General features: G+C 33.7%; 1 pseudogene; it reads right to left on the bottom strand.

Annotated features, from left to right (window-relative positions):
• The window catches only part of LOC134268344 (beta-secretase 1-like), a 40,591-nt pseudogene extending 25,970 nt beyond the window's left edge, over positions 1-14,621 (bottom strand).
• Between the last annotated feature and the right edge of the window lie 3,218 nt (positions 14,622-17,839).

Here is a 17,839-nt window from a genome sequence, read left to right as displayed (position 1 = left end):
TAGCAACAGGAGTGGGGGGGGGGGGCAGGGGGGGCGGCCCCCTCCCACTTTTTTCCCCAATATTACTTTTACTATAGAAAATGTTCATTGAAGGTATGGTTGCCCCCCCCCCCCCCACTTTTTTCCATAGTATAATGATTTCAAAGAATTGTAAGAAAAAAAATTGGAATTGAAGGTAACTTCGCCTAGAAAAAGTTGGCCACTACCCCCCCCCCCCCCCCCCCCCCCACACACACACACACACACAAGAAATAGGATTTTCGAGTTTGGGCAATTTTTTTTTGGCTTGTCAACTTTTTCAGGTTAGTAAAAGAAATTAAAAATTTACTCTGGTGGGCCCCCCAATTTTCAAAAACGATGCTACATGCCTGAATATCAAAGGCATAAGGTTTTCTAGGATCAGACTTTTTTCATCTTCTCAATGCATAATCTGCTATATAGGTATGTTTTTTTCTGCTGTTCTTAAGAAATCTGTAGTTGTATTTTGAATAAAATAATACATTTCATATTAACAGATAACAAGCTGACAAACATATGCTCATATTTAATTTTACAAAATCAAGTTCAAAAGAAACTTCTCCTTTCCATTTTTATGACTGTGTTAACCTTGTTTTGTTTTGGATTGACCTGTTGAATATAATTCATCATGTAGAGTCGAACTGAAAGTGTACTGGTGAAAGCAATTACACATTATTCTTAACATGATTTCAATCTAAATCATGCATGTTTGATTAGTTGGTCTGAATTTAGCAAACTAAATGATATATTTTTGCATGACTTCACTATATATTTATAAGGTGGCAGATTGCATCAGTTATACACATTGCTTTTCCTGTTACATATAATTTAAATACCAAATCAATATGACTTGAATAGAATTGCAAATTACTGTCTTGTGTACTTTTTAGGTGTTCAATCCAATGTAGCATTTACAGCTGGAATTGTACGAGAAGATGGTCATCATCCTTATACAGGTACAGTTAAATTCCCAAAAGTCATATACCAAGTAGGAGGAGGATACAACCCTACAACAGGAGTGTTTACCACCCCAAAGGCTGGACTCTACCTCATATTCTGTACTAATGTGGCAGCACCTCATGAAACTTTCTGGACAAAAATAATGATTAATGGTTCAATAAAGGCAGGAATCATGGCTTATGTTTTAGGATCTACTACGTATATCCACCAGTCAGCCTCCAATCTTGTTGTCCACCAGTTACAGGTGGGGGACAGAGTCTGGACTCAAGTAGACACTGGTAATCATCTGTACTCACATTATCCAGAAACAACCTTTTCTGTCATCATGATCAATGGATCAGATTAATACTACCTTGTTATTGATGAATTTCATTGTTATATGAATTTGAACAAATTTTTCACACTTATTCCATGCAGAGAAGAATAATCTTACTCAAATCAATTATTACAGAAAACTAATGATCTATGAAGGAACACTCACTTGACAGTATATCGTACTTATACCTCTGATATTAGGATGATACTGAATATTTATTTTATTATCAATATTTATCAGTTAAAGATATTTCGTTATATGCAGTATAATCAGAATGGTGCCATGATTTTCATAAGATGTTTAGAAGTCGCTATGATTGTAACTCAATCTAAGGCTACAAATGGAAATATGTTGTAAGGAATGGCTCCATCTATGTAGCATAAATCTATGTCTCCATTCCAAAAACCAAGACTGAATGGTGGAGCATTGGGAGATTTCTATAATACATAAACAAATACCCTGATACATGTAATCAAATCACAACTCAATATACTTTCTTTTACAAAGAGTTAAAAGATGCACTGTACATTGTGTATTTTTAAGAAATACAAAATATCCTTTAGATTGCTTCTAAAATCCCTTGTCATTTATTTCAATCAATGGATTTAACAATTTTGGTAAAGGAAACAATGTCCATTATAATATTATGTCAACAGCTCCACCCTACTCTAGAAAGCCTTAAATTAAGAAACTTGAATTCCCACTAATGACTGTGTCAGGAAACTCATTTTGTTCTTATCTAGACCAGTGGTTCTTTTGAAATACTTTGATACCCACCCCTTTTTTTATATTCATCCCCCTTTAAATGGGGCACAAGTAGGGATGTCAACGAATATTCGAATATTCGAATATTCATTCGATGAGTTGATATTCGAATATAAAATTATGATTCGAATATTCGGATTTTAAGTATACAAGCATCAAAAAGAAAAAAAATGGCAAAAACGGAAGCTTATCAGAAATTAAATTAAATTCTTATCGTTTACCAACAATAAGATTTAATTTAATACAAAATTAAAAGACACTCCTCTTGGATAACCTTCAAGGGGTGAAGAGTGTGTTTATTAAAATAATATAAATTATTCATTTGATCATTTAATTAGAGGTATAACAGTGTCCAGTACTTAGAATTAGTTTGTATTGTTGAAGGGACACATTTTTTAAGTAACACACATGGATCCCTTGTTTATGTATACATCATTTAAAATCATTATCAGGAAATTAATTAGCTAAAGGTAATTGCTTTTAATGTTTCTCCATTAGATAATTGTTCTGCGTGGTATAAATCTGTAGGGTTACATGTATCAGTGTACACTTTGGCAAGACGATTAATTAATCTGGAGCTTATTATAAGAAACTTTTGAATTTTGGGGGGAAATTTTTTTTAATTATATTTTGGATGTAAACTCTTCATATATTCTGTAAAATATTTTAAGAATATAATTAAAGTGCATTTACAAAACTCTACATGAAATTTTATTCCAAAATAATGACAAGAAACGTATATTGCTTGACAAAAGAGTGAAGATATATACATATTATAATGCAAAATGTATTTATTTTATCGAATATTCGAATATATTCGAATACTACTATCGAATATTCGAATATTAATTATTGACAATTTTGACATCCCTAGGCACAACCTTTCATTTGATCAAACTTAACATAGGCATCAGAAGTAAAATGAAAGGGGGGCTAAACCAAAACAAGAGGCCCATGGGCCACATCGCTCACCTGAGCAATGTTGATTGAAAAAAAACAACAGAAATCAAACCTAATAGTTGTTCAAACCAATCCTTAAAAGGGAGAGGGTATGATTTGAACAAACTTGAATCTACACTAACTATGTTTGCATATTTCTTAGACTACCTGTGACTTTATTGCCCTTTAACGAGGCCCAATCTAGTTGGATATTACGAAAACGGAATGATAAAAAATTTTGATTCTTGGAAATAAATTTGTATGTATTATGCTAAGAAAAATTAGAATGAAATTTTGTTACCTTGCCTTTATTGTAGTCAAATGGGGGCACTTTCAAGATATGGACCATTTTTCGTGTTTTTACACACAATTACATACTAAAACTCCTCAATAAACAAAGGAATTGACATATTAAAAAGAATAAATGATGAAATGTTTTAATTTTCTCATATATCATGCAATTCACATCCCTCTTTTAAAAAATGAAAAGAAAATCGGAGGTAGCCTTTATTGCAGTGAAAAGGGGGCATATCAAAACATAAAAATAGGACTTATTTTATCCAACTATAGCTAGTATTTTATAAGTTTTAACTTTACATAACATCAACAAACGATTGTAATACTGTATAAGTTTCTAAAAATTAAATCATTCTTACATGATGGCATAATTTTCTCTTTATGCTCAATAAAAATGGTGATTATAAACACTACAGTGTTCGAGAAGAAAGACTAAAATAGTTTACTTTTGGTTGCAGTTGGACTTTTTTCTATTTCACAAATTGAAATAAAACAAGATAAAATTAATGAATCTCTTCCAAGAAATTGATACCTCAAAATAAATTATGTTTCAAAATTGTTATTAATTTAAAAGTAATAAAAAAGCCAGAATGAGCCATCTTTCAACAAGCTGTCTATAGAGCAAAATCCGCGAAATATTTTAGAGCAATTTGACGTCATTTTAATTGTGACGTTATTGTATTCAATTGTGACGGCAGTCCAGGGTACTGTGACGTGCCTGAGTCGACGCTGCGTTAAAACGTATGCGCAGATCAACTAGATCAACTTAAATTTGAACTTACAAAGTGGCCCTGCCCTACCCCCAGGGGTGATGACTTGAACAAAATTGAATCTACGCTACCTGAGAATGCTTCCATATGAATAGGACTAATCATTGAAAAGAGGATTTTTAAAGATTTTTTCTACATGTTTCATTGTAAAACTTGGATTCCATGTTATTCACATAGTAAGGATACTCTTAGATGTTAGTTTTATTGAAAGTACCAAAGCCCAGTGATGCCAAAGATTGGGGGGGTGTAAAAAGTTTAGGACAACATCAGTCAATGGTCGTTTTTCGATCAGAATCAAATGCTTACTTGTGCTTTTGGCTTTTTGGTCAGTCTTAAATGTAATCTGATTTTTTTTTCAAGGAACATAAATTTGGTATTGGTGCTTTTCCTTTTTCAAAATAAACCGTTAATTGCTATTTGCCAGGTATGAATAACGAACAGTTATCTAAATATACAGGTTAAAGATAACAGTGATCATCTAGCTAATTTTTTTTTTATCAGATGATAACATTTTGTTTTATGATAAAGCCACGCCACCCATAATATCCTGTCTGTTTGCGTTTTACCATAAATCACCAAAATGCACTGGATTAGAGGCACCTTTTTGGTCCTTCTGTGCACATTTTGAAAGCAGAGAGTTTGTTGTTCCATGGACAAACCAAAAGTACTTCTGCATCATCTAATGGACATTCTGATTCTGATGTGTACAAACAACTTCTAAATCTGGAACAAGTGTTGGTTTCTATATTGATGGACCAAAAACAACAAGCTCTACAATTCAGCATTTTGAACAACAACAAAGGTTATTAGAGGAAGAGATTCAGACACTGAAGCAATGGAATCAAACCATATTAAATTCTATATTGATGGACCAAAATCAACAAGCTCTGAAAAACCAGCGTTTTGAACAATAACAAAAGTTCTTAGAAGGAGAGATTCAGAACCTGAAGCAATGGAATCAGACAGTCCAAGTGAAGATGAAAATCCTTGAGGACTCACTTTTAGATTTACAAAGTGAAAACAAAATCTTGAAAGAAAGTCTAGACAACTTGAATTTGTCACTAACTACATCCCAGTATGATATCTGCTTGAATGAAAAACTTAATAATCTGAATTCAACATCAACATTTCTGCTTCATGAAAATATAATTTTGAAAGAAGAGATAAAGATTTTGAATTCTACCTCAATGTTAATACAACAAAATTTGACCACATCAGAAGACATAAGAAGGCTAGAAAACATCCTAACCTTTGAAATAGAACAGACAGTCAGAGACAGTGAACAGAAAATCATTAAGAACATATCGGCCACAATCACAGACCTGGGATTAAAAGACCGATATCTATCACTTTTTCTTCTGGATGTACACAATAACACAGCAGGATTATCGTTTTCTCTTTCTAGTTTTCTAGTTTGGAAGCACGGCAGAACCAAATGAAGAGTGAGATCCAAATGCTAACAAATTCCCAGCAAAACGACATTACCAAACTTTATAATACCATTATTCATCTTAAAAATCGTATATATACTCTTCAATCTTTCTTCTCTTCTCTTCTGCTCAAAAAGAAGAAATACAATGAAACATGCTTAAAACAAAGTTTCAGGGATAGATGCTTTGGTTTGTTATAAGCGTAATTCATTATATCCATTAAGTTTACAATATACATAGTATCTTAAGTCGAAGGGATAAGAAAATCACTTTGCTGTAAGTGTCTATTCATTATAAATGTGTTTGCTATAAGCCTGGTGTTTCAATGGAGTTATAACTAATCTTATAAAAGAAAGTTTCACTAATAGCCTTATTAGACTCTATGAAATTCTGAAAAATAAACACATGTGTTCTTCATTTTAAATGGCATTTTAAATTATGCAATTGATTTTCTTGTTAGTCATCATATGTATTCTGATATCAAAAACTGCCATCATTCACGTATCCAATATTTCTTTTTGCGAAGCCAGTTTTTGTATGTTTTTTTGTTTGTTTTTTTTTTTTTTGAATATTTTGAAAAAAGGATATACAGACTTTTAGCATGTAATGCTAAAACTGTTAAACTGTTACTAACGTATCGATAACATGTTTTAATTTATCATTTTGGGAAGGGGTAAGAGAATTTTAATTTTTTAGCTCTCCTGAGCCAAAGGCTCAAGTGAGCTTTTCTGATCACATTTTGTCCGGCATCCGTCTGTCCGTAAACTTTTCACATTTTCGACTTCTTCTCAAGAACCGCTGGGCCAATTTTAACCAAACTTGCCACAAAGTATCCTTGGGTAAAGGGGATTCAAGTTTGTTCAAATGAAGGGCCACGCCCTCATTCAAGGGGAGATAATTGGGAATTAATGAAAATTTGGTGGCGTGTTTTAAAAATCTTCTTCTCAAGAACCACTGTGCCAGGAAAGATGAAACTTATGGGGAAACATCCTCAGGTAGTGTAGATTCAAATTTGTTCAAATCATGAGCCCCAGGGGTAGGGCGGGGCCAAAATGGCCAACCAAAGTTTTACATAGAAATATATTGGAAATTTTTTAAAAAATCTTCTTCTCAAGAATAGCAAAGCCATAATTGATAATATTTATATGGAAGCATCCTCAGGTAGTGTAGATTCAAATTTTTCAAATCATGAGCCCCAGGGGTAGGGCGGGGCCAAAATGGCCGACCAAAGTTTTACAAAGAATTATATTGGAAATTTTTTTAAAAATCTTCTTCTCAAGAATAGCAAAGCCATAATTGATAATATTTATATGGAAGCATCCTCAGGTAGTGTAGATTCAAATTTGTTCAAATCATGAGCCCCAAGGGTAGGGCGGGGCCAAAATGGCCGACCAAAGTTTTGCATAGAAATATATTGGAAATTTTTTTAAAAATCTTCTTCTCAAGAATAGCAAAGCCATAATTGATAATATTTATATGGAACATCCTCAGGTAGTGTTGATTCAAGTTTCTTCAAATCATGACCCCCAGGGGTAGGGCGGGGCCAAAATGGCCGACCAAAGTTTTACATAGAAATGTATAGGAAAATTCTTTAAAAATCCTCTTCTCAAGAATAACAAAGCCATAATTGATCATATTTATATGGAAGCATCCTCAGGTAGTGTAGATTCAAGTTTGTTCAAATCATTAGCCCCAGGGGTAGGGCGGGGCCAAAATGGCCAACCAAAGGTTTACATAGAAATGTATAGGAAAATTCTTTAAAATTCTTCTACTCAAGAATAACAAAGCCATAATTCATCATATTTATATGGAAGCATCCTCAGGTAGTGTATATTCAAGTTTGTTCAAATCATGAGCCCCAAGGGTAGGGCGGGGCCAAAATGGCCGACCAAAGTTTTACATAGAAATGTATAGGAAAATTCTTTAAAAACCTTTTTCTCAAGAATAGCAAAGCCATAATTGATCATATTTATATGGAAGCATCCTCAGGTAGTGTAGATTCAAGTTTGTTCAAATCATGAGTCCCAAGGGTAGGGCGAGGTCAAAATCGCCGACCAAAGTTTTACATAGAAATGTATAGGAAAATTCTTTAAAAACCTTTTTCTCAAGAATAGCAAATCCATAATTGATCATATTTACATGGAAGCATCCTCAGGTAGTGTAGATTCAAGTTTGTTCAAATCATGAGCCCCAGGGGTAGGGCGGGGCCAAAATGGCCGACCAAAGTTTTACATAGAAATGTATAGGAAAATTCTTTAAAAATCTTCTTCTCCAGAACCAGCTGGGCCATAAAGATGAAACTCATGTGGAATCATCCTCAGGTAGTGTAGATTCAAGTTTGTTCAAATCATGACCCCCTGGGGTAGGGCGGGGCCAAAATGGCCGACCAAAGTTTTACATAGAAATGTATAGGAAAATTCTTTAAAAATCTTTTTCTCAAGAATAGCAAAGCCATAATTGATCATATTTACATGGAAGCATCCTCAGGTAGTGTAGATTCAAGTTTGTTCAAATCATGAGCCCCAGGGGTAGGGCGGGGCCAAAATGGCCGACCAAAGTTTTACATAGAAATGTATAGGAAAATTCTTTAAAAATCTTTTTCTCAAGAATAGCAAAGCCATGATTGGTCTTGGGACTACTTTTGGATTTAAGCTTTTCAAGTTTAAACCAATTCTGCTTTTTCCTAGCCACAGTGCTCAGGTGAGCGATGTGGCCCACGGGCCTCTTGTTAAGGAAAGCACATCCATATTTTATAGTTTTCCAATTACTTTTGAAATTTAAGAACATTGCAATATCACATAGCCTGTTAAAAAAAAAAAAGACACACATATGTGCACTCTCATAAGGAATTTATGTTTTAAAAATGAATACATAAAGTTTCTGCTTTGAATAGCATTAAAGTTTAAACTTTAAAGTGAGCATAGGGTATAATATCCACTGAATCCAGGCTAATCAAAAGGACCGTCTCATTCAAAAGACTGATTTTTTTCCTCCTAAAAAATAAGGTAAAAAAGCAATTTGAATTCTTAGATCTAAATATGGAATAAGTCTACAATCTAGCTCAACATCAAACATAATGTAACTATGTCATAAATTTATTCATATTTAGCCACTTTTTTCTTTAAATGCCCAGTTGAAAGGCTACAGGACCCTGCTTCAAAGCAGGACAATTATGCCCTGCATGAGGACAGGCCATTTTATACTTTATAGTCACTGTGCATAAAATGATATTTCTCAATCGTTTTAAACATTAATGTCACCATAAAATAATTAATGTGTACATTTACATGTTTCTGGATAAAAGATAAATTTTACACTTTTGCATGACTATAAAAATAAACTTAAGAAAAAACAAAGCAAAATAATTGCAATGCAATTAATAAATGTTATTTTTATCTGCAACAGCTGCCATTAACTTTGTAGGTATATGTACCTATAACTGCATAAACTATACACATCTTTCTCTGTTATGTAATTTCAATATCAAATCAAGAATAGAACTGCATTTTTTATTCTGTTGTATTTTTTTCAGGTGTTCAATCCAATGTAGCTTTCACAGCCGGAGTTGGATATGGTGATAATCATGAATTTTCTTCTGGACAAACAGTTAAATAGTTTTGTGTATTTTTCAGGTGTTCAAACCAATGTAGCTTTTACAGCTGGAATCTTAGGAGAGACAAGTGGACAACATACATATACAGGTACAGTTAAATTCCCAACAGTCATATACCAGGTGGGAGGAGGATACAACCCTACAACAGGAGTGTTTACTGCCCCAAAAGCTGGACTATACCTCATATTCTGTACTAATGTGGCATATAATGATGAATACTTCTGGACAAGAATAATGATTAATGGTTCAGTTAAGGCAGGAGTCATGGGTTTCATTGGATCATCTTCTATGATAGTCAACCAATCAGCCTCCAACCTTGTTGTCCACCAGTTACAGGTGGGAGACAGAGTCTGGATAGAGGTGCAACAGGGAAGTCATCTGTACTCATTAAATCCAGAGACAACATTTTCTGTAGTCATGATCAATGGATCAGACTAAAACCACAATATATAAATGGTGCCTGTTTTGGAGGGTAACAGTTGAAACTGACACCCCAAGGAAAACCATTGTCAACCGACGCGTCAGCGGAGGTTGACAATGTTTTTCCGAGGGGTGTCAATTTCAACTGTTACCCTCCAAAACAGGCACCATTTATTTTATTATACTGAATGTCTTATCGATTTAGGATGTCAGCAAAAAAAAATCGTCAATCGTCTTTACGTTCAAGTTTAGAAAGCTCCCTGCTACTCCCTGCTACTGTGAAAAAGATTAACTGACCTCTTTATTTTGAAAAAAATTCAACTCAAATAAACAATTACAGAAAACTAATGAAATACTACATGAACATTTACTCGAAAGCATAAAATGTGATGCTGGCAATATTACTTGATATGGCCAAATAACGTATATTTCATTGTGATCTGATATGATTACAGAGTATTATAACTGATATGATTACATTAGTATTATTGTTTCTGTAGTTACAAATTAAATGATTTGAATTAAGGTTATTTTGATTACACTTTTTAATTTTGCCCATCATGATATTTAAATACTTGAAAAAAAGAAACTTTGGTGCATACATATATTAGCACAAATGAAAGTGGGAATGCATTGGCACATATTTGATTTTTTGGTCACTCAAACACAATAGCGTTACTCTATCCAACTTACATACAGTCGTTTGGCCAGTTCCGGATTTCGACTAGTTCCGAATAATTATAAATTTAAGAGCTAAGAGCTACATTAAAAGGTGTAAAAATAAATTGATACCTATGGTAAGAAGGCTTATTTATGAGTGTTTGAATTATGCGAAGTTTTGACTTTTTGCCATCAGTTCGGTTTCCTTATTGTACTTGAAAGAGTCGACATACTTTTACAATGCAACACTGAATAACAGCAACGCGTAAGTCTGCAGAAAAACCTCTGTAGAGACACCAGTTTTTCACATAAAACAACATTACAGGTATTAAAAGTAATTTTGATATGTACTCTAACAAATACTAAAGAATTGTCTAAAATAAATATTTAGAACACTGAAAGATATCAGAATATTTTTGGGTTTTCATTTTACTAGTTCCGGATACCCATTTTAAACTCTATTATAAATTCCTTCCTCGTCGTTTTCTTCATTGTAAACATTATACCCCCGCTTGAAAAGCTGGGGGGATGGGTATATAGTGATGCTATATTTGTTCATCCATCCGTCTGTATGTCCGTCTGTCTGTCTGCCTGTACGTCCGTCCATCTGATACGCTTTAGGATACTCGTTTCTTATCCGCACAACTCCTCTTTTACCACCGAATGAAATCTAATGAGGCTTCACAGAATTTAATGAGTCTTTCACATAATCTTTGTTAAATAGTGCCAAAGTACACCTTCTATTTTATTTTTTGATCTGGCACATAATTTGGGCTTCCTTAAAATTACATAGATACTGCCATTCTTTCTAATATTGAAGGGTATATCCATCTCTTATCCGCAATTCCTCCATTAAACTGAATATAATTTAATGATACTATAATAGATTCTTTATAACGTTGTGCCATTGTACATGTGACCTCTTATTTTACTTTTTGATCTGACACTTATTTCGGATCTCCCAGAGCAAAACATAAACTTTTTCATAATACTCATATAGAAGGCGTGAGGTATCATTAAGCGAGCTCAGTGTTCACAGTACCCCTAGTTTTTTTTTATCCTTGGAAATACAAATAACTTACTGGTAAGCAATTAATTTAACTTTTCTTAGGCATGCCAATGGATAATGTGTGGGAAGTATATTCGTTAATTTAGGGTTAAATTGAATGGGTACCGCTAGGGTATTTGGAACTCGTTGACTTATTCGCAACTGGTAAAATGGACACCTATGTTAACTTGCAAAATAATTTTTTGGGGGGGAAGGCTGAACTTTTATGAAACAATATTTAATTTGACAAGTCATTGAACTACCTTGACAAAAAATTAAAATTTTGAAACAATGCCTCGAATATTTATAGCACCACCGATTCCGTTTCTAATTCGGAACTGGTCAAATAACTGAACACAGATAAACATTTGTTTACTTTTCCATGATGTTGCAAGCACATGGACATGGCACAATGTTGATTTTTAGACTTTTTCTAAATAAATAAGTTACTTGGATAACTGGTAATCATAATCAGGCATTGTCTTCAAGATCAATTGTCATGCTTGAAATCATTGTTCAAAACGAGGCGATAGATGTCATTAGATGATTGACACACACCGTGAGAAGCAAACTTCAAAGGTGCTAATGATACATACCGGATAACAACTAACAATGATTTCATTAGTTCATGAATAAGTAGAACTTTCTCAATCGATCCTACAGACAGACGGGCACACGACGAACAAAATGTCATCAGAAATCTTAAAATACAGCTTCCCTACGACATTGCATAATCATGCATCCCTGTTTACATGTACAAGTGATTGCCTTGAATGCATATAAGTTTCATATTTAGAAATCTGTTAGTGCACAATAAATTTTAGCATTTGGAGGCACTTGTGCAAAAGGCCCTAAAATTAGTAGTGCGCCTACTTTTACAATATACCTGGACACAGTTTTTGATGTGGTTGATCACTGTTGCATACACCTTCATAGGTAACCTTAGACCTGTGGTTCCACTGTCTACAATGGTTTTGGGAAAATTGTACTGAAATCATACAAGAACAATTTTGTACTCACTGATTTTTTTTCTCCAAAAATCAACATTTTTACTTTATTCTTATTTAAGGGAATTCAATCCAACATGTATATTTAATATATACATTTATCCCGCTTCAGACAAATTTGAAGATTGCTGATTGGATAAAGGCTGATCACATGACGCCCTGAAATTTTCCATATCACGTCGCTGTCAAGGAGTAATATGAAAGTCACCCACGTCATTAGGTTCGAAGCGTTGCTTTTGTAAATAAAAATGGCGGCTAACAAACGGTTTACGTAGGTAGTTTAGTTAAATTTCTTGTTACTGTAACAATATTTTATGTTGATTGTTATTGGATTAAAACTTAGTATTTTCCTAGAATGCACAAATATTTTTTTTACATTGAAAAAGGTCTTCAGCGTGTTAAATTCGTAACACAGTCAGTTAGTGACCTAATACGGATTCGTATTGGGACACGGCTTCGCCTTACCCAATACGGATTTCCATTTTACACCCTGTATGAAACCGTATTAAATCACTAACTGACTGTGTAACTAATGATATCTGCATTATATCCTGGTATCCTGAAATATAAAGTTTAGGGGCCGCCTTTTTTTTTACCTGAAAGCTACATGTAAATAATGCAGTCATGAGTATATGTAATCTATGTACTATACAACAAGGAAAAGGAACTTACATTATCTTAGCATAAAGGGTAAAAAAGCCCAGTATTTTTTTTATTACAAGATTAAGTTACCTCTTTACAATCTAGATTGATGCTGTCTCCATCTACTTCTACGTCCACCATGACCACCTCGTAGTACCACTGTTTGTGTATGTTTGTGTATTATAATGGGCCACTGTGAAGGGTTGGATCCACTCCTCCAAAGGTCTGCAAAATAAAAATAATCACTTCACAATAAAAGCACTTGAATACTTTACATGGATATATACTAGGTTGTGAGCACATACAGTAATCATCAAAGGAAGAAACTTTTCTTATACGCTGTAGACCACTACTGAGGAATTATTTTTAATTTGTGGGGGGGGGGGTCAGTTTTGGTGGGGAAGAAAAATTATGCTGATTCATGAAGGCATTATTTCATGGGTTACTTGTACATGTATATGCGGAATGATGGGAATTTAAATTCTTGGATAAGGGGAATCGAAGAAATCCATGAACATTGCTCCCCAATGAACAACGATGATTCCACAGTATTTATGATATAATTTATACTTTTCAATAAAACGCTGCAGTGTTTACTTACAATGGTTCCTCCCAATTCAACATCTTGGTCAATTTTTTGCTCAAACTTCACTCCACAAAGCTGTGTTGAAAAAATGTTTGAAATTCCGGAGTTGTCTATCAGAGAGTCCAAATAGGGTGTAATGGAACCATCAGGCTGAAAATGAAAATAAATTCTAATGAAAGAGCCTAAAGCTTGATAGAACTATGTGATTATTTTCAAAAGAATATACAATGAGAAAACATATTACTGCAGAAAAACACAGTCAACATTTAAAAGAACAAAATATATAAATGAACATGTTATAATTAATCCTCAACTGATTTATTAGCCCGAAGATCAATGTGTTTATTAATAAATTCATGATTTATTTGTAGATTGATGCACATGATCACTGATGTGAAATTGTAATACATGAAATAATTTTCAGATAAAAGAGCTAAAGTCAGAAAGTAGCATATATGGCCTATGAATTTCTTTAAAAATAAATCATCGTTTTCATTAAAACTATTTGTGGTTTTCCTATCCGATTTCTGCGAAGCTACCAAAGAAATACTAGCAAAACCTAAATTGGAACAGTCAACACTTGTTTTATAAATCACTTCGCGATTGAAAAAAAGTAAACTGTTCGCATTCAGGGTAAACAGTACAACTTGGGTAGCTATTAAATTTATTCTTTAATAAATCTCAAATTAAACATTCTAAAAAAAAAAAAAAAAAGAAAAGAAAATCGAGGCCCCATGATAAAACCAAAACAATAATGTCTTTGGGGATATGGATTTAAAAGATTATAAACTTTATCATTAGCATAAGTATATAGATAACGAACCAGTACATTTATGTATGACAAACAAGCAATCATTTTTATTTGTTTATGATAATTTGTTTTTAAAATGTGGACTCAGTATAATTTATCTTCACTGCTTCAGTTAAAATGCATTCGGCTATAAGCACCTGTTTTGTGTTTTTCTGTATGGTTTTTAATGCAGAGGGTGTATTGTCACAAAGGCAAGAGAATGCTACATTTCCATCTAAAGGGAATTCCGATCTCGAGGTCTACAAAAACTACTTCATCTGGAAACAGTTCTGGATTCAGTACTTGTAGACCTGGCATCTGTGAAGCTAGAAAATCAGCGACTTCAGCAACAACAAACATATTTCGAAACAGAGATACAAACATTGAATCTTTTAAAAGTTAATCAAACAGAGCAGGTGAGAGTAACTTCCTTAGAAAATGAACTTGCTAATCTGAAGAAAGAAAATGGTCTCCTGAAAAGTCAATTAAACCGTTTGAATGCAACTTTCACCCACTCACAGAAACAAAATACCGTTCTTACATTAACCTTGGACAAATTGAATTTTACATGTACTTCTTTTCTACAAGATTATCAGATTTTGGAGGAAAAAATAAACAGTGTGAATTCTTTGACTTTAAATGAAACGATGGTTCTGGAAAACAAATTTAAAACTTTGGATTCAAAAACATCTTTTTTACTTCGAGAAAACATATTTTTGGAAGATAAAATCGACCACCTGAATTCCACTTCGTTACTTTTATTACAAAACATGACTACTCAACAGGACATAAGGAAACTGGAAACCATAATAACCTTTGACGTAGAGCAGAGACTAATAAGCAGAGAACAGGAGATGATTAAGAGTGCATCTGCCAAATTAAAGGATCTGGAACTCCAAAGCCGATATTTATCCCGTTCTCTTCTAAATGTCCACAATAACACTACTGGATTAGCGTCTTTACTTGCAAATTATAAAGAACAACAAAATATGACAAATACCCATGTGCTACACCTACAAAATGACATTACAAAGATAACTGCTTCACTCTCCCAGCTTCAGACTCGTACGTGTGTTTATTTCTATTTTAAAAATAACTAATGAAACTGCTAACAAAAGTATTATTGAATATCACGTTCTTTCATTGATAAAGGGTTTATATAAGGTATTTCCATTCACAACAAAAATTAAGTAGCTGCGGTTAGAAACGGCTTTGATTTTATGGTTATTATACTATTTCATTTAATTGTATTATGAAGTTTATTATTTTTTTGTCATTCTACAGTTAGTCGATCAAATGTAGCTTTCACAGCTGGAGAGCATATACTCAAGGAGAGACTGTTGTATTCCCTCAAGTCATATACGAGGTGGGAGGTGGATATAACCCCAAAACAGGGGTGTTTACCGTTCCCCAAACCGGTCTCTACCTTATATTCTGTACTACAGTAGCTGAGTGGCACAAAGTCTTTTGGACAAATATAATGATTAATGGATCCGGAAAGGCAGGGGTTATGGCTTTTGGTAGCTCATCTGTCGATGTATATCAGTCTGCCTCAAACCTTGTTGTCCATCATTTACAGGTCGGAGATAGGGTCTGGATGCAAATGTTTCTTACTGGTTCTGCGTACTCCCAATGTGCCAGACACCATGCTTTCAGTGGTTCTGATAAACGCAACACAATAAAACAGGAAGTGTTATATTGTTGGTATAGTTCTCGCTTAAAACTGTCATATTGTTACCTTTTCTCTAGTGGTCACAGTTTGAGTTTTAGTTGATATAAAAGGGAATCCTTTTTTTGTATTGTATATTCCTCTTTGTTAACAAACATAAAATTGTTTTTTCCTTATCGCATATTCTAAAGTCCAACCATTGTTTTAGAACATGACGTGAATACGAGATTTCTATATTTTAGTATCTTAATTCATACCCGCACTTTCTGAAGAAGTTCGGGTATATTCGTGTTACTCATGTCCGTCCGTCCATCTGTCACACTTTTCTTCCCTGAACTCCTCCTACATTTTACAAAGTGCAGTGGACTAATCATTTTTTGGGAGATGGTTGGTGGTGTCATGTAGATGTGCAGTAAGGGTTCCGAATTTTGATTTTGCCCAAGGGGTCAAATGGGGGTCGAAAATGACGTTTTTTATGGAAAGAGTCGCGTCTTCCCTGAACTCCTCCTTTATTTTAAACGTTCATACTCTTCAGAAAGTGCGGGTATATAAATGATCACAGTGTCAAGTACGTACTTGAGTCTAGAAATATATGGACATTTCCAGTTTGGCGAGTTCGAACTCGGACTCGGACTTTGCTTACTGATAACAAAGAGGGGTCGTATGAGAGGTTGAAAAGTCTGAGACGTATCGTTTGTCAAATTGTAATATATAGTGTAAACGTTTTAAACACTTTAAATGTCTTACCTTCATTAAATTAGATAGGGGTAATATATATTTACCTTTGAGTGCTAGTAAGATAATCTATTCAACATGAAAATTGTCTTTTGATACGCATCCCCTAAGTATCCTTTTATCCATGTACGAGTACGAGCTCGAGTTCGCGAAATCTGGAAATGTCTATTACGTACACCACAATGACCATAGTTGGATTTCTCTGATTGGCATAGGCACAGTTTTCAACCGAACCTTGAATAAGAATAGCCACATTAATAATACAAAAGGAATATTTTATGTAAAATAAATATATTTTATTCAACACACTGCACTTGGGTTAAGATGGCTTTGAACACCGCTAAAGGATCAACAAAAGGATTGCCTTTGTAGATGACAGCTCAACTAAGCAGAACAAAGGTAACATAAATATAAGAATCATTTTACAAGTGACTTTTTAAGAAACTTGAGAGAGTACATAGCCCAAAAACTGTGAAATCATTTTAATTCGTTGGTAAGAAAAATGTTGTTGGTTCACAAGGACGTTATTTTGTAAAAACTTTTGTATTCAGATTTTCAATGAAAAAATATATAGACAAAAAATTGTTCATGGGGATGTAAATTCATGAATAAGGATGACCCACGAAATACTCGAATATTGACCCATCACGAACAATGATGATCTCACAGTAGCCTTTTGATTGCAAACTCTGGCAAAATCATTATCAGAATCAACTACCGTATTTACTCGCCTATAAGTCAGTATTTTAGGAGTTCAATTTTTGTTTAAAACTCTATGTCCGACTTATAGGCGAGTCATGAAAAGATTGGTATTTTTCTTGAGGGCTAGATGTAGTACTTTATAAATATTTCCTACGATTATCGTTGAACAAAGTCTGGTTATATTATACCATATATGTATTTGAACACATGAAAAGATATTCAGATAATTATTTTAATAACTTTATTTTTATCTTAAGTGTGCATTACTTATTTTTGTTGTGATGTAAAAATCACATAATTATCAGCCTCTTCCTTAAGGGGGATGTACAAGCCATATTGGATCTAGTCTGGTGTAAAGTAAGAAATACCAAGAATGCGCTTAATACTCTACTAAACTAGCCCAAAGTTACTCAAAGTGCTAATGCACTAATTACCTACTGTTAGAGACCAAAATTAGTAAACAATTAAGTTT

Source organism: Saccostrea cucullata, unplaced genomic scaffold (assembly GCF_032062105.1).
Source record: "Saccostrea cucullata isolate Sc308-1 unplaced genomic scaffold, CSIRO_AGI_Scuc_v1 ctg743, whole genome shotgun sequence".
Lineage (NCBI taxonomy): Eukaryota > Metazoa > Mollusca > Bivalvia > Ostreida > Ostreidae > Saccostrea > Saccostrea cuccullata.
This window is presented reverse-complemented; position numbering and strand designations above follow the sequence as displayed.